At 41.9% G+C, this 22789-nt stretch overlaps 1 long non-coding RNA gene across 1 annotated transcript in view; it reads left to right on the top strand.

Annotated features, from left to right (window-relative positions):
* LOC132252223 (uncharacterized) overlaps positions 1-17920 on the top strand; it is a 71241-nt gene extending 53321 nt beyond the window's left edge. The window contains exons 3-4 of the long non-coding RNA XR_009464121.1: positions 12719-12774; positions 16685-17920. This is a non-coding gene — a long non-coding RNA (uncharacterized LOC132252223). The remainder of the gene's footprint in view (positions 1-12718; positions 12775-16684) is intronic.
* The last annotated feature ends 4869 nt before the right edge of the window (positions 17921-22789 follow it).

Raw genomic sequence — 22789 nt, forward strand, 5'->3', positions numbered from 1 at the left:
TAGAGGGGAGGTATCACCTCTCTGGACCTATTCGTCATGCATCTGCTGATGCACGATAAAGTGCCATTGGTTTTTCTGATGGCTTCGTCACACTGCCGGCTCATGTTCATCTTGGAGTCCACTAGGACTCCAAGATCCCTTTCCACTTCCATGCCACCCAGCAGGTCATTCCCTAGGCTGTAGGTGTGCTGGACATTTTTCCTCCCTAGGTGCAGCACTTTGCATTTCTCCTTGTTGAACTGCATCCTGTTGTTTTCTGCCCACTTGTCCAACCTATCCAGGTCTGCCTGCAGCTGTTCCCTGCCCTCTGGCGTGTCCACTTCTCCCCATAGCTTTGTGTCATCTGCAAACTTGGACAGAGTACATTTGACTCCCTCGTCCAAGTCACTGATGAAGACATTAAAGACTATCGGTCCAAGGACCGAGCCCTGCGGGACCCCACTGCCCACACCCTTCCAGGTCGAGACTGACCCATCCACCACGACTCTTTGGGTGTAACCCTCTAGCCAATTCGCCACCCACCAGACTGTGTAGTCATCCACATCACAGCCTCTTAACTTGTTCACTTCTGTCTGCTCCCCAAAAGGTTGCTAAACAAAGCAGATCAGTCTCGCACAGATCTTTATCTGGCATTACTAAATTATAGAGCATCTCCTTTGAAACAAGATTTTTCATCAGGTTGGCTCTTATTTAACAGGCAACTTAGAACGAGACTACCTGATCTGGTAAACACTAATAAAAATCAAGTAAATGACATATATGCTTACAAGATCCACAATAAATACAAACAAAAGCTTTATTATGACAGGGTCAGAAGAACTAGAATCTTTGTCAACCCAAGATAAGGTATGAGTGCACAATGGTAAAACACAGATGCAGGAGACAGTTGTCTCTTAGGAGGTAGCTCCTAGCTCTTACAGAGACATGTAAAGGAAATGTCTATAACCAACATAGAAACACTTGCAGCTCATCAAGGAAGGACAACACTATAGTGTTTACCCTAGGCCCTTGGGTTTCAGGGATGAAGTACTCACTCAGACCTCCAAACCCCACCCACTGGGCATCTAGAGGAAAACTGGACTGTTCTACTACAGGCCCCTTAAAGGTACATTCTGTATACCACATGTCCCTTCTTTACTCGAGGAGTTTCCTCTTAAATAGTTAAATGTTCATCAGTAGCTACTTTAACTTAACACTTCAGGATCAAGGAGCCAGAGGTTGTTAGCACTTGGCTTACAGATGGGGTCTAGCCTTTACTGCTCTCCCATTATGTAGTCCTTGTACTTCACAGGTAACTTCACCACACAGCCACTCCTAGTTTGTGTGGTGTCACCAGGTGTCTCTGTGGGTACTGGAGGATTCTCTGAAATGTAATGAAACTCTTGCTCTTGGTGGTCTGGTTTTACTTCTGACGTTTGCTCTGCTGCTGTCTCTTGAGGTGCATCAACATGTTTTACTGGTACTAATGAGTAATCCTTTCTTAAGTGTCTTCTGTAGATATTACCACGGGGGGGGGGGGGGTTACCATGTAGAAATGCAGTTCATCCCTTTTTGCCATAATGGATGCTGGTATCCAACCTGTACTTGTTTGTATCCTTCCCTTCTCCCCCTTTTGTAGAGGTGGTAAGAATGCAGCCATAGTGCTTCTTTTGGCACCTTTGAAGGTTACGCAAACTTGTTTGAGACATTCAACGGTAGTCTAGGAGTTAGCACCGCTGTTGTAGCACGGAGAGTACTGCACAAAAGTTTCCCCATCAGAAGGTGCTCTGGAGCATACTCAAGACCCATAATGGGCTTGTTATGGAGATTGAGTAAAGCCAGGTGTAGATCTGAGTCGTCCTGCAACATCTTCTTAAACATTGATTTGGCGGTCTGAACTGTGCGTTTAGCCTGACCATTGGATTCTCAAGAACCCTGACTACAGTGGGTGATGGTTATACCCCTGTCAATTGCAAATTGTTTTATTGTGTGACTTGCAAATGGCACATGATCACAAACAATTTATTTGGGTATGCCATAGCAAGCAAACACAGATTTCATTTTGGCTACCACCATGCCAGCTGTCTTGTTTGTCAGGTGCAAAATTTCAGGGTACTGGTGGTACCACTGGGTTGACATACATGTGGTGGGTACCAGGAAAGTGACCCAAACCTTTGAAAATGTACAGGTATAGTTTGAGAAGTTCTGCCTTGGTTGTAGGTACTGTCAGGGTCATTCCATAGACTCGTTTGATAAGGTCTAAGGTAGTGCATGACACCCTACCAAGTATTGGTGGTTCACTATTTTCTGTTATATAAAAACTTAAATCAGATTTATTAGCACCAGATTTGTCATGTGCAATGATTGTACCTTTTGGTTTGATGTGTGCACCGCCAAAAACAACCAATATAACATGAGCTTGACTCTTGCATACTTTGCCTTGAATGGCCTTTGTTACATCTACTGAAATAGTGTTTGCTTCCACTCCAGTATGTAACTGGTCTGTGAGTGCTGCTTTGCTGACATTGTGCCCATATATAGGTTGCTGACTCCTTTTTCAGACTTTGGAGCCTCTCCCTTTGATTTGCACATTTTTGCAAAGTGGTTTACTCCAGAGCATTTGTAACAAGTTCTCCCGAAAGCTGGGCAGGGTCTAGGCTTGTGTGTGCTTCCACACCTTTTGCAAACTTTGCCTTTTTCAGCTTGATGTCCCTCTTGTGGAGAAAACTTCATTGGGGTTTTGTTTTCCTTTTGCAAAGTGCTATGGCAGTTTCACTTTTGCTTAACTCTACCTAGGTTTGCTTCTGCAGACATAACATGAGCCTGGGCTCTTCTGAAAACCTTTCCCCTGCAGATATCCACAGCCTGTGCTAAGGTGAGGGAGTGGTTTTCCAGAAGCCTTTTCTTGAGCTTGTTATCAGTTATGCTGAAGATAATTTTGTCCCTCAACATAACATGCTCAGTAGGTCCAAATTCACAATGCTGTGCTCTGTTTCTGAGCTCTGTAACAAAATCATCTATGCCTGCAGCCTTGTTGTATCTAAGTTGCCAGACTGATACCTTTCAAAAAGAGGGTTTTTTTTCACAGTAGTTCTTAAACGCTGCTAGCACCTCTGTAAGGGTTTTGTTATTAGGGTCTGCAAACAGCCCTTGCATGTTGTTGTAAATTTCTAGGGCTTTGGCCCAATGTAGTGAAGCATAATGGAATTTTATAATCCTCTGCCTCATCCTCAGTCTTTGACTGCAAGGTATAATCGAAACTTCTGTTCCCATCTCCTCCAACTCTCCCCAAGATTTCCAGTAAAGGACAATGCTGTTGGAGGTTTGAAATTATACTTTTTTTATTTATTTATTTTTTAGTTCCAAGTGAAAGCTGTAACCCCCTTAATAAGGCTGCTGGTGACTCTATCAAGAGACAGGTCTCTTCTGACACCATATGGTGTTTTCCCTAGGCCCTTGGATTCCAGGGATGGGGTATTCACTCAGACCTCCATGCCCCTGGGGTTCTGTCCTCAAGTCAGTATTCAGCAGAGACCTGTGGGATGATAAACAGCTTCATCTTTATTAGAAAAACAGGATTCAGCAACACATACTCAGTTTGCAAGGAGAACCACCCACCAACAGACCCCACTCACAGGGCATCCAGGGGAAAACTAGACCATTTCACCTAAGGTCCCTTAAAGGTACATTCCATATATCACAAAGACAAGGAACAAACATGGTCTGAACTGGAAAAAGACATGGAGGACATTCAAGCCCAGACAAAATGAGACAATGTGGATGCTAATGTAATGCCTCACAGATCTGTAAGACTGAAAAGGGTACCAAAAAGACTGATTGAAAAATGTTAGTTCATTAAAATAATCGAGTTATTGTGTATATATTGTTATTGGTTAAAATGGGTTGTGCTTTTACTTAGAAGGGGACATATGAGGATTGTATATCTTTGAGAGAGGCAGAGTTGGACAGAACTCGGGGAGAAAGAGGCTGATGGCTGTGTGTGTTCTCCTAGGAAGAATAAAGAACCCTCTTTGTCAAAATTGATCCTGCCTCAGTGATCTGCACCCACAACACAACTTTGTGCATTAGTTACTCTTTGTTAAATAGTGCATGGTTTGTGGCTGGTGTGATCATATAGGTCTACTGTTTGGCCAAATAATGACAGTCCCTCAGGTGCACAGATGTTTTTGATTTTTTTTTTTCTCACCATACTTATTCATGCATAAGGTTAGATTCAAAGTATAAATCTTATCTTGAAAGAACAACTGCATGCACACTGCTGTGAGATTTAACACAAATGCCTTAAGGTCCTACAATTGACATCTATATCAGTTTCTAACCAAATATTCATATCACTGTATTATTCCAACAGTGCCGTTGTAGTACTTAAGGCAGAAGGACCCAACACTATAGCAATCTATGTTGTTATTCAAAGTATTAGGTGAGATTAGAGAAAAATAAAAAACACAAACTGTTAGCTGGCAGGGTAGCAAAAAAAAAAAAAAAAAAAGATGGTAGGAAAGTAATCAGATTGAGGTTTATTAAATCTTAAATGGTATCTATAAAATCAATGCCAGTTAACACTGTAAGCTCAATGACAATGATAAAGCTGAGGGCATAAACTGAAGTTAAAGAAAAACAATTTCAGAACACACAAGACAAGCCCTTTTCACTCAGACTATAATATATGGTTAGAATGGCCTATTGGGCAAAGATGTTGGAACAAGACATTGCAGTCATTCAGGAAGCAATTAGATGCTGTCCTGAGGGATCCTATGTATTATGAAGGCCAATTCTCTTTAGGTTGAATGGCCTTTTCTCATATTCAGAATTTTTTTTTTATACTTGCTGTTCTTTCTGCTCTGAACATATTCCATTCTATTCCATTGCATTGTTCTGATATACAAATAAAAAATAAAAGCAGGATACTGAATGATTGTTTTCCCTTTGTAATACTGTCTTTAGTATGTAATACATTCTGTTAAACTATTGGGATTATTATTTGGTGTTAAGTTGAACCTGAAGATGCATGAAACATTTATTCAATTAATAAATGGGCTAAGGGTTAGCATTATATATTTTCACAGGTCTGGTTATAATCTAGGTGGTTTTTTTTTTTTAATAAAAAAATCCTGTTTTATTTTCTTCTTTTTTCTTTTATTTGTTCTTGGGGGGGTTTTTTTTCTTAATATATTTTCCTTTGTTTTATAAATGTTAGAATCCGACAGCCCTTATTTGTATCAGTGGCTCACTGAAGTGTAGAAGTCTGAGAAAGGGCAGTAAAATGGGGCCCAGCATTTTTAATTTACCTTATTACTTGTGTTTCTGTTTTTAGAAGAGCTCAGAAACAGGTTAAAAAAAGAACTTGTCTCCAGTAAGAATTCCTACTGGAAACATGAGCTAAAATAAAGGGATGATGTATCGGTTAGATTACACATTGCAGTTAATTATGTTAAAATCACTTAACTTGAATAGTCACGCATTAATGCTCATTAAACAAGTGTTGAGTGCCCTCTAGGTGTTATAAAGTTATGCTACTTTGGGCGTCACTCCACTGGCACTCCAATTGCCACCCCTACCTCCCATTATTCCTTTTACACCTGGATCACTGCCCTGCAGTCCCAATCAGCCCAAGAGTGGCAGAGGTAATGGGTGGGGGGGCATCTATACCTAGGATCCCTGCAGATTATGCAATGGCATGTTACTTGTAAAGCACTCTGATAAACAGTTTTATGGACAGTGTGTTTGTAAACAACTTGCAGCTATTCTTAGGTTTCAGGGATCTGAGTGAATGGCCAAACGGGGGGACACAAGGTGCTTACATTTTTGTCCTGTTGTTGGCTTGGTAAAATGATCAACACTCTTCATGTTCTAAAAAGTATTCCTGTCCTTTCTTTTGTTCTAAATTTTGTTCCCAGTGCCTTGTGCTAGGATTTCTTATTTTACTAATTATATACTAGTGTGTGTAATATACACACACACACACACACACACACACACACACACACACACACACAGATTTATTAATGAATCCCTTATTCCTTTCTGATCTCTCTTGTTTGTTGGAGGCCTCCTTGAATAAGTGATACCCATTGGCATTCTTGTGAGAGCTGAAGTAACCTTGTAAAAACACTATAAATTGTTCAGATTAATTATCATTGATATTAAACAACCTGTGCCTTGAAATCTCTGCCAAGCTCATTTTAAAAACCCCATCCCCTCCTGAACACTGTTTATTACTGTTTAGTGGGAAAAGGGGTTACATAGAGATTAAACTGATGCATTAAAAGCTAGAATACAGTTAACACTCCAGAGACTTACCTTAAAAATGTAATCTGCATTAGATGTAGGGAGTACAGTTCATCATACATTATAGATAGAAATGTGCCAAAAACCTCCAGTTCGTTTTTATACCTGTCTTATGTAGCAAAATACTTGATTTGCAAGTAATCATTACTTCATTGTGGCAGAATTGTTCAGATCAAACACTAACTGACTTCAGAAAACAGTTCTTTATTAAAAGTTATGTTTTATTTTCTGATTGGTTGTTTTTTGGTTTTGTGTTTGTTTGTTTTTTTCTTGCTCATTTAACATTTCACAATAACTTTACATGCTCCAAAGGTCTCCCACATGGTGCTATATGTTACATTAGGGCACAAAATATTAGGTGTCATTTCAGCTAGGAGGCAGGAAAAGCACTTAGGGGGACTTTTGGCTGAGGTATATCTAAGTCACTTGGAGAAAGAGACTAAAATTTAAAATGTTAATAGGGCTATAAATAGACAGCTTATTTGAGGCAGCCCTGATTTGTCCTGGGTTTTGACTCTGCTGAAAGAGGAGTGGCGCAATCCTTTACACAAGTAGCCTTTCCATTGCTGCTCAGTGGCTGGGGAGAGCACAAAGCCTAATGGGTCTGTCCCTGAAATTTGAATGAACTGCTATAAGCTTATGCAGAAGCACAACATTGTCCCAGGTACTTAAAGTGGAACAATGGACTGGAAGGTCTGTAGCATGGAGCAAAAGGTTTTCTCCTGGGAGATATGCAGTCTTCATTTATACCCTGAGGCCATGTCTACATGAGCAGCAATGTGTAGTTTGTGGTGTCTCAAAGTTTTCGAGGTGCCACAAAATGTGTGTGGTGCATGTGGATCCATTTGTTGCACTGCATATTTGCAGCATGGCAGCAAAATTAGATACTATGAAATCCCAGTATCTAAAAAAACCTGTGTGGGCGGGGGAAGCAACTTGATGTACATGGCTGCAGCATGCACCCTCCGAAACTGGAGCCTGGCCAGCCAGAGACACTCTGGGTGCCAGCCAGGTCCTCTGTGCCCAGATCACGGCTGCAGCCCTGGGAGGCCCCCAGGTCTCCATGTAAGGCTGCTGGGACCAGACCAGGTGCTGGCCCCAGTGTCCCCTACCCAACTTGGGGCAAATGCCATGCACCAGAGCATGCATGCAGGGGCATACCTGGAGACAAATAGTAGTGGCACAAATATGTGCCACTGCTATTTGTTCCCAGGGAAATGCATGTTCCTGCTCATGAGGATGTGCCTTAAGAGTCCACTGTTTTGCCTCAACTTTGGACAAATGGGTTTGGTGGGGTGAATCTGATGGAAGGAAGTGTGAATTTTAAGGAGCATGTGTTGAGGTAAGTGTACTAGGCATCTAGGCACCTATCTGCCTTGGGAAGTATTTAGCAGTCTGGAAAGATTTCGACTGGGACAGTGGGGCAATTAAAATAATAAAGGGTATCAAAATGAAAGAGAGTTGAGTTGAAAGAAAGACTTGGAAAGAAAAGAACAAGAGAAAACTTGAAAATAGGAAGTGAAATCCATACTAGGGTACAGTAGAAGGAGTAGATGTTATTATGAGCAGTTCCTCATACAAGCATGATAGCCTTCTGGTAAATAGGAATGTCACTGGTGAGTCTGTAGATGATCAAGGAGGCTGACCCACAAATCCATGGGTGCCTATGCACATGCTCCAGGGTGCAGTAGGGGGGCATTTTAATTAGACCAGCTCTTGGGATCTGCTCTAATTAAAACACCACAGCATCTTGAATTCAGTGTTCCACGTTTCAAGATGGCGTGAAGGACACTTTAACTAATGCTAATTCAATGAGTGTTAGTTAAAGCACCGCTGCTGCCATTTTGAAATGTGGGGCACTGAATACACAAGACACTGCAGCATGCTAGAGCATTCTAATTAGTCAATTAATTGGGTCTGTGCTGCCATGCAATCTAATCAGAATGCATCAGGCACATGTATAGATCTATCACATGCTTGACTGCACACATGGCAAATACCTCTGGGAGGAGAGAGTAGATTCTGATGCTGCCAGATCACAGCTCTTTCCCTTTGTCACTCTTATTTATCTGCTTCCATAGTGAGACGACTTTGCTCAAAATGATCAATGCCTTGTTTTACATCATGATGCCCCTGAGGGTGATTTAGTGCTTGAGTCTCCTAGGTATTGACATTAATAGTGCATTTTTTCAGTTGGCTTTCAAGATGTCCTTGAACCTCTTCTTTTGACCACTTCCAGTGCAGCAACTTTTGGTGAGTTGAAAAGGTCGGATTGTTTAGGGAGCCAGTTGACGGGTATCCTTATGGCATGTCCAACAGAGATAATACCATGTAAACATGGATTCAATGCTGGTGGTGGTTGTTTGAGCTGGAACACTGGCACTGGTTCTTCTGTCATTCCAACTGATAGAGGATTTTTCCAAAGGCATCACTGATGTTAGCATTCCAAAGCTTTCAGGTGTTTCCACTATGTCATTCAAGCTTAAAACCCATGCAGTAGGGTAGGGTTGACAGCATCCTGCTAGATGGGAAGTTTGGTTTGGGTCCTGATGTCATGATCATAAGACATGATTTCAGAGATGTCTAAAGGCAACACTGGCATAGTTTATCTGGTGTTGAATATTGTTGTCTATGTTTACGTTTTGGGAAAGGTGGCTACCCAGGTAGGTTTAACATTTTCCAAAGAAACGGCTAGTTGTTTGGGGTGGGTTGGTACAGGATCTTGGTTTTTGTGTTGATAATGGGCTCGTCTACATGAGATGCTACATCACCATAGCAACACTTTATGGTGACATAGTGTTGGCAGGCACAAACCATGACACTTTAGCTATGTTGCCATAGGAAGTCCTAAATGACGGTGCAGTAACAGCGGTACCATAAGGTCTTATGTAGATATATCTAATGACTCCAAGCATTTCATAAGCTTCACAAAAGAAATCAAGGGCAATTTGGAGCTCTTCAATTGAGTGGGTACACACAGCACAATTGTCAGTGTATTGAAGATAACTAACGGGGTGTTGATTATCTTGGCTTTGGAACATACCCAGTTAATGTTAAGAGATTCCCATCCATGTGAATGCTGACTCCAGATGCAAGTCTATACACAATGAGATGCAGAATAGCTACAATATAGATGGAAAACATTGTTGGTACAATCATCCATTCTTGCATAACTCCAGTTCTAATAGTGAAGGGGTTCCTTTCTGAGCCATTGCTTAGGATTGTTGCTGTCATGTCATCATGAAGAAGTATGATAATGGTAATACATTTTAGCAGGCATCCAAATCCCAGTCATATCTTCTGTGGGACTTCTCTGTTGATTGAATCAAAAGCATTAGGTCAGTAAAGTCATATAAAAACAAAGAAAGATGCCTGCATGTATCATCTTCTATAATGAAGATGCTGCCGGGAGTTAGCAACCACACAGTGCTTCCTGGGAAGAAAACCTTAATCTGATGGCAAGAAAAACCTACATGACCAGAGGTTTCTATTTCACTACAGCCTTTGTCCGCCTTTGCAGTTATTAAGAAGTATTGTTTCTTCATCAGCCTGCCCCACCATTGAGAACTTTTTATTTTTATGTCACTATTAGTTATTAGCCTGGAAACTTCTTTGCCACCATAGTTGACACATCAGGAATACAAAACCCCAGATGACATTGCTCTTTAAATCATTGGTAGCACACGAGCCTCTTTACCACATCAAGATTGCAATCCTGCTGCTTGAAGAAGGTGTAGGCACCTTAAATGGAATGTTAGTGGATTATGTGCCCTCTGCTGTCCCTCTTCACAAGCAATAATGTTAGAAGTGTATGCCTGTGCATGTCTGTGTGTGTGTGTGAGACAGAGAGAGGAAATGTCTATAATAAAGGAAAGAAAATAAACAGGAGAAGGAAAATTACACTGAATATTTTAAGAAGTATATGAAGGGGGAATGCAGTGGTATATTTCCCCCATAAAGAAAACAGTAATGAAGCACGCAATTTAGTAGAAGTTCATTTAAAGAATTATGTGGATTATAAATAAAGCTATGTTATGTTATATTGAAAATATACGTTGAGTAAAATTATCATATTTACTTGAATATAAGATGAATATTTTCCCGCCATTCAGCACAGGGAAAAGAAACCGTCATTCTAATTTGGATACAAGCCAAGAAAGCAGCTGTTGCTGCAGATCTGAACAGTGTGGCTCATGTAGCCAGGTAGAGGAGGAGTATGGCAGAAGCGGGATACATGGGAAGTGGGAACACAGGGAGCATGGGGCAAGGGTTGGTTGCATGGTGTAGGGGGAGTATGGAGGAAGGGGCATGCTGTGCAAGGAGAGCACAGGGAAAGGGATGCATACAGTGGGCAGGGGTAGTGTGGAGCCAAGGTGAGCATGGGGAGGGAGCTGCTGTGGCTTTGGCCCTGACCCAGGCTATGGCTGGAGCTAGAGCTGCTGCTCTTGCCTGACCAAGGCAGGTGCTCTGTGTTCTTGGAGTAGGTATAGCCAGAGAAGCCACAAAGATGGTGGGGGCAGGCAGCCACCAGCAGGGAAAGGCACTGTGTGGGGAATACGGGTGGCAGGAGGACAGGCATGGGAAGAGGCATGTGGCTAGGGGCAGAGGCAAGGGGCATGGAGCAGGCTCCTTTCCCTCTAGATGCGGCTTTCCCTGCCACTACTTCCCCTGCAGTAGTGGTTGGCAGGGTATGAATTTAAGAAGACCCTCAGATAACTAAATTCTAGATATGAAAAATTAAAACAAAGTTATAATTTTCCATATCTAAAATCTAATACCTAGAGGGGTTGTCTTAAAATAAATTAGTTTTTGATTCAGGTAAATATGGTAAGGCCAACTAATTTTAATTGTGTTGCCCTGAAACAGTAATAAACCTTTGGTTTATCCTTTCAAGTAATTCTGTTTGATATTTCACACAGGACTTAATAAAATACACACCCCCATATTAGTGTAAAAGTGATCTATGTAACATTTAGTGTAAATACATCCATTGTCATTAATTTTCCTGATATTACAGGGAAACAAATGCGTGTTTCCTATTGAGCATGGGGGGGTGACATGTAAGTTGACAGTGTTATTTCCATTTGGGTTAAACAATCAGTTTTTATTTTAAGATTTCATAGGACTATTTACAAGAAAGGAGTGAACCTCCCAAGTTTATGAGTGCATGTTCCTTTTGGAAAAAATGTAGAAATGATTGAATAATTATGTAAAACTGAAGGCGGGGGGTTTGGTTGGTTTGTTTGTTTTTGACTTTATCATGCTTAATTCTTTTCATAACTTTAATCACCAAAGATGGCAGATTCTTTTATGGGCTTTTTTTTTTTTGGATGAAGGGATACTACTATTCCTATAGAATAGCCTTTGTCCTCAGACACCTTTCTTTTACTTAGTCTTAGATTTTTTTTTTTTTCTTTGACTGGTCAGGCTCACCTTCAAAACCAAATAAACGTGTTAGCCCTTGGATGAAAATACAAGCCCCTCTTATCTGCTGAAGTCCATTTCTCTTTTCATGCAGAAAGAGGATTGTTCATGGAGAATGGAATGTCATTTTTTCCCCTCCATGACTAAACACCTTGTCTCCTTGTACAGCTATTTGAACCCCCTAATTCCCAGGGAGGATTACTGGACAGTTTGTGCATACTAGTGTATCAATGATGGATCAGGGTAAGTAGCACAGGGGCTTCAAAGTTTCTCAGACCTTCAGAAGGTTTCCTGAGCTAAATCGCCTTTAGTCTCACCTCTTTCTGTTTAGTTGTTTTGGATCAGTTCACTGGGTTGTAGCAAAAATACTGACAGACTTCTACTGTGTGTGTGTGTGTGTGTGTGGACAGTATACACACACCCACCTGTATAATATATGTGTGTTTACTTGTGTATGTGTTTGTTTATTAGCTATTGCATTATATTTACAAATTGAAGCGGCTTTTCTATCTAAAAATTACAAGAAATGGAGCTAAAAACAAACATGTTTCTTCAATAAAGTTCAGTAAAAATGCCATATGGGAGAAGACGGATATTATTGAACCTCAGTTTTCCACATTATAGCCAAACATATTAAGAACAAGTCACAGGTGTAGAGGCTGGTGAAAAAAGTGATTAGGTAAAGAGAGATCTGTGTCTGAAATGTCATCTTCCCAATATTCACACGTGCATTTGTCAGATATTTGTGTACTGGTACAGCTAGTTTGAGAGTTGTTCAAGTTGTAAAGCACTACACTCTAAAAACTAGTAAAAGGGAACAATTAAAACTAGATACAAAGCAGTGAGCTTTGTTTTAGATGTAAATAAAAGATCATTATTTAGGAAAGGATAAGCTGGTTTAGGATAAAAATTAAATTTGCCTTGGGCAGCAGCCCAAAGACTTACTAGATCAGAAGACTATTTTAAGAATTTTTGTTTTGGATAAATGCTCTCTTATTCACCCTAGGTTCTGTCCCACTGCAGAGAGACTGCTCTGATTGATCTGGAAGACACTGGCACACCGTAAGTTACAAAGAACAAAGGCATTCATGATAATGCACAGGAGCTCTGCATATCAGAGACTGCAGCTTGCCATAGCTTTAGTTTAGGGCCAAAAAATAGGTGGCCCAGTCCAGAGTATAATGGATCTTGGATCAGTTATTCCCTTAGTATGTTCTATGGTGCGGTAGTGATACAGGTGGAAACTGCACCACTGCTGAATATGGGTGGATATTGGTTATTTCATTCCTGGTATTTGGATCTTCCTTTCTTACATATGGCTAGTTTTGTTGTAAGCAATTGCACAAATATAAACATAAATATATGAGGGGTGGTGCTTTATATTCATGAATTTTAATTGGTTTAGTTCTTTCCTAGCAGGGAAGTCTCAGAGAGTGGTGATGAGTCAGTGCTTGTCATGCCCATGCAACCTTTCCTGTAGAGTCCTCCAGGATTTGATCTTGTCTCACCTCCTGTTCAGTGTGTATCTCAGGTTACTGAGTGAGAATGTCAAGAGATTTGGAGTGAGTTGTCAGTATGCTGATGACACTGAACCTTATCTCTCTTTCATCTAAACCAGGTCTTGGTCTTTACCCAGTGCCTGGCTACAGCTGGGGATTTAGGTGTGGGTGAAACAACTGAAGCTGAATCTAAACAAATTAAAGTGCTGGCAATAAGTACACTTCATGATTTTGGAGATAGGGAGTTTAGGCTTGAAAGAAAGGCATGCTTAACAACAGCAGGGTTTAACTCCTCCTTGTCACTTAGGTTTTCAGTAGTCTGGTGTTCTGGCATCCCTTGCTGCACCTGGATTTTCATAATGCAGTGGTACCTAGGAGTTATTTTCACCAGATTCACTCACTCTGGTGATAATAAGGCTCTTTCTTTCAGATTTGCATCTAGTCACCAGCATCAATGATTTTGTAACCTTGAGGTCAAACTATGGCAATGCACTCTCTTGGGGGATGCCATTGAGAACTCTGGAAGTTGCAAGTCATACAGAACATAGTGGCCAATATTCTGATGAAGCTGGCTTACCAGGAGCACATGACTTCAGAGTCTAGAATTCATACTGGCTTCCAGTATCTGTCTGGGTACAATTCAAAATGCTGGCCTTGGCTTATAATGCTCTAAATGGTCTGGGTAGTACCTATAGTTTCATAGTAGTTAGGTTCAGGAGGGACCTAATAGATCATGTAGCCTGACCCCCTGCCACAGGCAGGAATGAATGCTGGGTTCACAAGACCCCAGACAGGTGATCATCCAACATCCTCTTGAATTTGCCCAAGGTAGGGGCGAGGGCCACTTCCCTGGGAAGTTGGTTCCAGATTTTGGCCACCCTAACTGTAAAATATTGACTTCTGATCTCTAACCTAAACCTATTCTCCATCAGCTTATTACTGTTATTATTATTGTTCCTTGTCACCCCAGGTGGTGCTGGGGAGAAAAGAGCTCTACTTATTTGCTGTTGAGCATACCTACATTGATGGCTAGAAAGTGACATTTAGAGATTTCCTTTTAGGAATTGGCTTATAGGTAAAGTAGATAGATATTGCATTAGAACAATAGTGCAGGGGAATGGCAAGACATAATTGGTTTCTAAAAGCCTGTTTGTGGCAAAGTTTCAACCTGCAAGGCAGACACCATGCCTGAGGCCAATGGGTATACACAGGCTGGGAAATTGAAGATACATACCACACCATTCCCTGAAAATCCATAACCTGAGATAGGCTTGCCATATTGGCTAGGTCACAGTGACCAGCTGCAGAGCCTTGGGATTTCTGGTTTTGGTGGATGGACCAAATTATGAGGCTGGGGTATGCCCAAATTAAGACACCAGCAAATGACCAAATCAAGATGTGTGCATGTGGTGGGTTAGTTGGAGCAAAGGAGTATACTGAAAGGACAGAACATGGAGAGTATGACAACCACAGGGAAACCAATCAAATATTACCTGGAGATGAAGAGTCATCAGAGGAGGGAAACAATACAAAAGGAGGGATTTCGGAGCAGCGCAGGGTCCTTGAAGGGTTAACCTAAGGCCACCAGCGATAGAGGGCACACCACCACCATCCTACCCACCCCACTGATAATGTTGCTGTTATTGAATGGAAGAAGTCATGGTTGAGCTGAAGGTTTGGTTCTGCCCAGAAAAAGGTATCTGGGTCACAAATCCAGTGCCAAAATAGGTCAAGTACCACCTTCACTTTTCCATGAAGATCCCTAAACTTAGCAAATAGCAAACTACTACAAGTACCATATGCGTATGAAATCTGTTTGGTGAAAATAAATAGGAGGTTATTTTGGTAATCACTTTTTATTTCTGGAACTAGCTCCTCCATCCTCTCCCTCCCACCACCACCACTTTATGGTCTGAGTCCCATGCTTGTATATATGTCAAGTTTGTTAATATACAGCTAAGACATTAGTTGCAACATCTGGGGACATTGTTTATAAAGATGACAAACAAGTTAGCCATGTAGAAAAGAATGATAAATCACTGTGAATGCAAGCAGCAAGGGAAAGGAATTTAAAACTATCATTTAAATGTTAACAGCCAGCATAACTGTAGGTGATGCTCCTTCAGACTTTGTCAGGTAACCTGCTGGAAATGGCTTCATATTTTACCATCAAATCCCAATCATTTTTATAAAGACATATATGTATAATGCCATCATAATGATTGGTATAGTATCATGCTTTGTAAAAAAAAAAAAAAAAAAAAAAAAAAAAAAAAAAGATTCAGCAGCAGTACTTCTAACTGCAGTCATACTGCTTTTTCACTGACTTCTATCAAAGATCCTTCTGTAATATAATACAAATCTTGTGCCCCCCTACCCTCTCACCACTGTCTAGGTATAGTACATTATAGAATGCCAGGGCGTATTCTTTTAAGGCAGAGAGGGATAAGAATATAGAAACATAGGCTTTGAAAGAACCTTCTGGGTCACTGAGTTCACTCACCTCTCAATACAAGCAACCACATCAGATAATCCATTTAAAAAACTGATCAAGCTTTTGCAGTGGATGAGGTGAAGAAGTGAAATGGGAAAAAAATGGAAGGAATAAAGAGTGGGAAATAGCATATCCAGACTGGGGCACATGAGCCATAGAGACAATTGTATCCAAAAGAAAGCAAAGCAAGGGAGCAGATCCAAAGATGAGGTCAGAGAGCTGCTTTGTTGAAAAGAATGTATTTGTGACTGTAGGGGAGAGGGAAGGAAAACAAAGCTAGAATAGTGAAGGGAGAGAGAGAAAGTTTCAAATTTTAGTAATATTAGTAATGTTTGAATATATTTCAAAATATTTCACAGCATATCTATTGTATTTACTCAAATCCAAGATAAGGTTCTTTCCCCAGTCAAAATGGGGGGAGGAAACCTCATTTTGGATTAGAGTACCAGCCCAGGGCAAGCAGTGTTTTGCCTCTAGCTTTGTCCCTAGGATCAATTGGTTGGGGAGGGAGCACTGGGCAAGTATAGGGGAGATGGCAGAAGGAGAGGGAAACCTGAAGCCTGCTCCCCCATGCTTGTGCCTGCCCCTCATTTTTTGCTTCTCCCACCCTGGACTCCTCCCTGAAACCTATGCCCACCCATAGCTGCCCTCCCTTACCTTCTGCTTTGGCTCTGGTCCCTCCAGTCCTGCCCTGGTCTGGCCAGGAGCTGCTGCAGTTTCTCCCAGGCCAGGCTGGGGAAGAACCGCCTGTCTCCCCTTTTTTCCCCCTAAATAGAAGTTCCATTTACTATGTGTATGCTATTTTTAGAGTCAAAATTATCCCTTCTAATTTCTGGGTATCACTCCTGGGAAGTGCTGAGATATGTTCTGCATGCTTGTATGATACCTGGTATTTTAACAGTTAATACTTTTAGAGAATTGTAATCTTAACTGCCATTCTCTCTCTCTCTCTCTCTCTCCCTCTCTCTCTCTCTCTCAGACAAACTATTTTCTATAAAGCTAATCAGAAAGAAACATTTCCCCGTGAAACCTGAGGACGGGATGAGGATGTTTCTCATCTGAGTAGTCACACTGGTGTTAATTGCATGCAGATTTCCAGGTTTGATCCCACAGTTCTTCCAGTATTGAAATCATCATTGGTATGTGAAGTACAGCATCCCTTATGTTGTGTTTTGACCTGAGGTGCATTTGGCATGCCTTTTCAAACTCCCTCGACAACAAGAGAGCAATGGCTCTTCAGAGACAGTGATTTTATGGCCATTATTATTTTTCATGCTGTTTAGTGCTTCTAAGTGTTAAGGTTTAGGATGACCCTGTGATCCACCATTTTTCCTCTCAGTCTGTGAGTTAGTCAGGCAGCTACAAGGCCTCTATGTACCCAATGGTCTCTACACATGATTTTGCTTTGTTTCTGACGTTTAAATTATTTCTCTTGTCTATAATCAGTGATATTATTCTACCTATTCAGAAATCCAATGATAGCTGCATCTAGAAAAAGATGAGGATACTATCTTTAAAAAAATAAAAACTTCTAAACTCATTACGACTAATGCTAGGAAATCATATCAATCTGAAATTCAGATAAACTTTCTGAGAGAGAAGCAATATACCAAATAAGTACGTGGTCATGTTTATACAAAAAGATAATAGAATTTTGGTATTTTTTGAAGCTTGCATACATGAGATGCCATGATTCAGTGTTTGAAATGGAAAGTTCCATTAATATTTTTAAACTGTCAGTTTTCTCTAACTATAGTTACATATTTTAATTATTAACATGGAATTCAAATTATCTTAATTATAGACAGAGATATGGAGCCATAATTTTGAAAATTCTGGAGAAATTAAAAGGGTTTCTTTGGGACAGGGTACCAGCTTTTTACCTTTCTGTATATGAGGCCTTTGACAGTATCCATATTCAGGATATTGAGGTCAATGAGAATTCTTCCTGACTGGAGATTTTTAGATCAAACCCAGGAATATAAACATTTAACATCCACACTGTCTTTCAGCGACTGTGAAATTCTCCCTTCATTCATCCTAACAATTCATTTGGCTTTATGAAAAGTAAAGTAACACCTGATAATATCTATAGTGCTCTCTATTAATACACCAAACTAAACAGTTCCCACACAACACTTTTTCCTATTGACTTTCAGCTTGGAAAGATAAGAATACTCTGATCTTTCCCTTTATTCAGCTTTAGAAACTTGGTAATGACAATAAACTTTACATTCTGCATTTACTTGAAGTAGTTTCTTCTGATTGTGTTTTCATTTCTGTGTTGGCAACAACTTTGTCATTCTCATCTTTACAAGTCGCAGTTCCCAGGATTCAACAGGCAATTGCATCTTCCAGCGGTTTTCCAAGCAATGAGTTACATTATGAAAAAATCTGAAAGTCTGGTCCCTTTAAACTTGCCTCAACATTCATTCTAGCACTACAATACTTGGCATTTGAAGTAACCAAGCAACTTAACTTTTGGGTCTTAGTAATTATATTCCATTTTTCAAGAAACTTTAACACCTTCACTTTGACACATTCAGTTTTTAACAAACTGATGCAGATGTGAAAACAGGAAAGACAAACACTACCTTTCATAGAATGAGCTGAAATTTTGGATATGGACGTTGATTACAGAACATTAAGGTCTGAATTGACTTGAAGCACTCCGAATTGATTCAGAAAAGATTCAGAGAGCTTCGGTGATTCGGGCAATCCTCACCCACTGCAGTAGGGAGTTGGACCCAAACTACATTGGTGACTCCTCCTTCCTGCATTATACTCACAGCCAAGAAGGACACAAAAGTGATTCAGAGGAACTTTACCCCTCATTTTCTCATCCATAAAGCTGTTTAAATTACTCTGAGCTGGTAAGTAGGGGACAGGGGAGGGGAGGCTGGAGGACAGGGGAAGAGACTATGGGGGGACCCCTACCAGGCCCCATCCCCTGCCTGTGCCCCGGCCCCCCCAAGCACCCCCCGACCCTCACCCACTCTCTCACCTCCCCCTATGGCTGTCCCGCCCACCCCAGCTCCCTGCCCTTTGAAAAAAAGCGCATACTCACTGGCTGCTGCCCACCAGGGAGTAATCCCTACTGCTCCCCACTGCCCCATGCCACATGGAGGGGCTCTGTCATGAGCCCCCACCCGCTGTCCCAGCCCCCCCTCCTATGGCTGCCCCACCTGCCCCAGCTCCTAAGCCTTTAAGAAAAAAAAAAAAAAAAAACCTGGTCTCACCAGGTGCTGCAGTGGCCTCAGGGCTTCTGGGGGCTTGTGTAGACCCCCCAGACAGTGGGGGGGGGGGGGAGCAGTGGGAATCACCTCCCCACCACTCAGGAGCTAGTGAGCTGGGGCTTTTTTTGGTTTTATGTTTTTTTTTAAGGGCCAGACCTGGGGCGGGCAGGGCAGCCATGCGGGGGCTGGGAGAGCAGGTAGGAGCCATGGGGCTTATGGCATAGCCCACTATGTGGTGGGGGGCAGCAGGAATCACCCCCCACACCTTGCAGTACCTGGTGAGTGGGGGCTTTTTTGTTTGTTTGTTTTAAAGAGCTGGGAGCTGAGGCAGATGAGGCAGCCATTGAGAGTGGGCAGGGGATGGGGCCTGTGTGATTCAGATATTCGGCTGATTCAGCACCAGATGAATCTCTAAATCAGATTTGGCCAAATTGATTTGGGACAGTGATTAGAATTACCTAATCAAATCACTGTCCCCCGAATCAGTCAAATCTGAGTCTGAAGTGAATACTAGCCGCTTTGCACAGGCCTAAAGAACAGATCCAAAATACTAGTTTACTGCTGCTGACAACACAGTTGATGGATGAATTGGGGAAATAGGAAATGGGATCTGAGACTTAAGGAAGACAGTTCACTATTATTGGAAATAATGTGTTCTGAGTCAGGAAAATGTGTACTAAAATATCAAAGACACAGAAACTTACATCCAGGCATCGTGGCATGATGTTTTCAGTAAAAAAATAAACTTGCAACTTAAATTTTAGAAAAATACAAACTCTAAAGATTAGCCTGCTATATGGAACATATCCTGAGGACATGGATAACCTCTTCCTAACCAAATGTATTACTACTTTTCATTATGTTCTGAGAAAATACAATGGTAGATAGTTCATAGTTGTCTAGCAAATTACTTGTTTTTTTCAGTTTCTTATTACCTGCTCTTTTCTGCCCTTTGTTTCTAGCCCTGCCAAAGCAACGTCTGTGATGAGATTGTGTTGTCTTTCTCAGAGAGCATACAGAGAAAATGAGGAGTAAAGTTCCTCTGAATCACTTTTGTGTCCTTCTTGGCTGTGAGTATAATGCAGGAAGGAGGAGTCATCAGTGTAATTTAAACAGCTTTATGCTGCTTAGAATTACTTAGAATCTGTAGTGCTTCATGCTGCAACTGCTTTATTAGCATGTCCCTCCTATTCCTACTTCCATCCTAGCACACTCCTGGGGTTTGCAAGCAGATGATGATGAGGTAGTCTTGTAGGGTATGTGTACATGCCATGGCATTTGATCCTCATTAATTTACTGCGCCTTAAAAATTTTAACCTGTGTTATTTTGGTACATTGTATTTCTGTTTGCACACTACAAACTTTCGAGTGACAAGTCCTATGTATAATTCCCTGCAGATTCCAGCAGGTGAAGCCAAATACCAATCTATTTCTAGTAATATCTTTTCTAATGAGATACAGCAGGAGTCACCTGTATGGCGGTAAACCAGCATCCCTGAACAGTCCCCACCCACTACCCGCCACCGGGAATCTCACGCTAAGTCCCCCCCCCCCCCCCCAGAGCATGATCACCTCAAAACCCTACCATGTGTAGCCATCTAGGCTCTGGCCAGTCTCCCAGTAGGTGACCCCATGGTGATCCCAATGACAAGCCATGCAAATCATCCCTTTCCTCCCTTTCCCCTGCCACCATGTTACAAAATAATGAGAATTTTTATATATGAACATTCTGGGGTTTTAAGATATAACTAATGTGATATCAGAAATGCACGGTGTTGAGAGTAGTGAGAGCGTGGTGCCACCCTAAGTGGTTGGTGATTGTGGCTGATGGTGGTGGTGAGGTGGATCTTGTTTTGTGTTGTGTTGCTGAGGCAAATGTGTGCCATGGAAGCTTATTAGTGAAAATTAACATAAGTGTACTAATAGTATAGTATGGGGTGTGTGGGGGCGGAGGGGTGGTGGCAAATCCAACAGCTCTTAGTTTTCTGGCTTTTTAGAACTACATTTCCCAGCATTCCCAATCTGCCAGGGCTTGAAACCAGTTTCCATGGGGATGCATCAATGCAGCTGCTTCCCCCACACCCCTTCACTGCCCATGTTCCACAGTTAATTTGTTTGGTGCAGCATATGACTTGTGAAATGTTGTTGAACTGCTGGGTTGTTGGTGGGCTTGGGGTGGAATATACCCCCTGCCCGCCCCCCCCCCCCCCAGCTGGCCAATGAGAGGTATAATTAACCCTTCTACAGGACATGATTCAGGCTGGCTAGGTATCAGTGTGTGTAATGAACCTCTCTCCCTACCACCCCAGACCACTGCCAGCCTCCAAACAACAGCCCACTACCCCAGTCTACCTCCCCAGCCCATGGCCATCTGCTACCTTCCCCTGCACACCCCTGAAAACAGATACAGATGTTCATGATGAAAATAGTAAAATAATGTATTGTAATCAAAAGAACAACCACTGCTAGTTGTTGTCAGCGTCCATATCCATAATATGTGCTGCCAGGCAATCCCACAGAACAGCTGCCCAACTAGCTTCTCCTTATGGATATTTTCTTGGTCCCTGTGCTTCTGCCCGGCCATGTCTCTGTCTGGGTGCTGCCTGTTGTGCTTCTTCATCCCATGACTCACTGAAAACCTCTCTGTGGGACTCACAGATGTTGTGGAGCATGCAAGCTGCCACTATAAAGGCTGTGGTATTTTCTGGCTTCAGCTTGAGCCGGCAGTTAAGTGCCCTCCACTGAGTTTTCAACAAACAACCCTGCGGCACTGGGTGTTTGTGCAGCCTTTGTTTGGTCCTGAGATAAGAAGCAACTTCAATGTTCTGATGCATCAAGTCTTAGTTCAAGACAACTGTAATCCAGCTTGCAAACATTTAATTCTGCAGTGGAACAGATAAGATTTTGCCATAGCCCTCTCCTTTTAATGTAGGACTAGCCAAACTGGGCCAGTAACAGCTGAATACTTTTACAAAGTCAATTAAAACACTGTGATTCTGCAGTTGCAGCAATAAAAAAATAGCTTTGATTGTGGGACTAGGGGAAGACAGGCAAAAACACAATTTAGGCAGGTGTGACTGTTTTTTGCACCATTCTGGGGCATTAAGCAGCCATCCCAATGAACAATGGTCTTATTTAGCCCATGCTCAAGCCCATCACCATGTCTTTGTTGGTAAACAGGGTGCTTCATCATCTTTGAGTGTTGTGAGATACAGGTGATGACTTCACAATCTTTGGAATTTTCCAAAATCCTCATGCAAGGACGGCATGTGTATAAAGCCAACCTCCAAATTTCACCAGCGACCTTTCATGAATCACTTGCTATTGATCATGAACTGCTTTGCCATGTCCCAGAAAGCAGAGGACATCAGTATAGAGGCGACAGAGCAGGGGGGTGATACCTTCAATGCCCATGGACCCAACTGGACCCAGGAAGAACTGCAGAATTTAGTCAACATTTGGTCAGAGCAAACAATTATAGACCAGCTGGCAAGTAGGAGGAATAAGCCTGTTTATGTAGCCATTTGAAAAGCGATGCAGGCATGAGGGCACAATCATGACTGGATCTAGGTTCAGTGCAAGGTCAAGGCCCTGGGATGTGCATTTTACCGTGCCAAAGACGTGAACTCTAGTTCTGGGGCAGGGCACACAATTGCTCCTTTCTACAACCAGCTGTCTGTCTTTCTCTCCAATGATGAGGGTGACAATCCTGGTATGCAGTCTTTCAGGACTGGGGTTGTGGAGGAGGAGAGCAAACCCAACAGAAGCAGTTCCTCCTGAGGGTGAAGCATGTCACAGGGGTATGGAGACTGCTCCATGCTTTCAGGTGAGGGGACTGCCAACAAGAA

This window comes from Alligator mississippiensis, chromosome 8 (assembly GCF_030867095.1).
Source record: "Alligator mississippiensis isolate rAllMis1 chromosome 8, rAllMis1, whole genome shotgun sequence".
NCBI lineage: Eukaryota > Metazoa > Chordata > Crocodylia > Alligatoridae > Alligator > Alligator mississippiensis.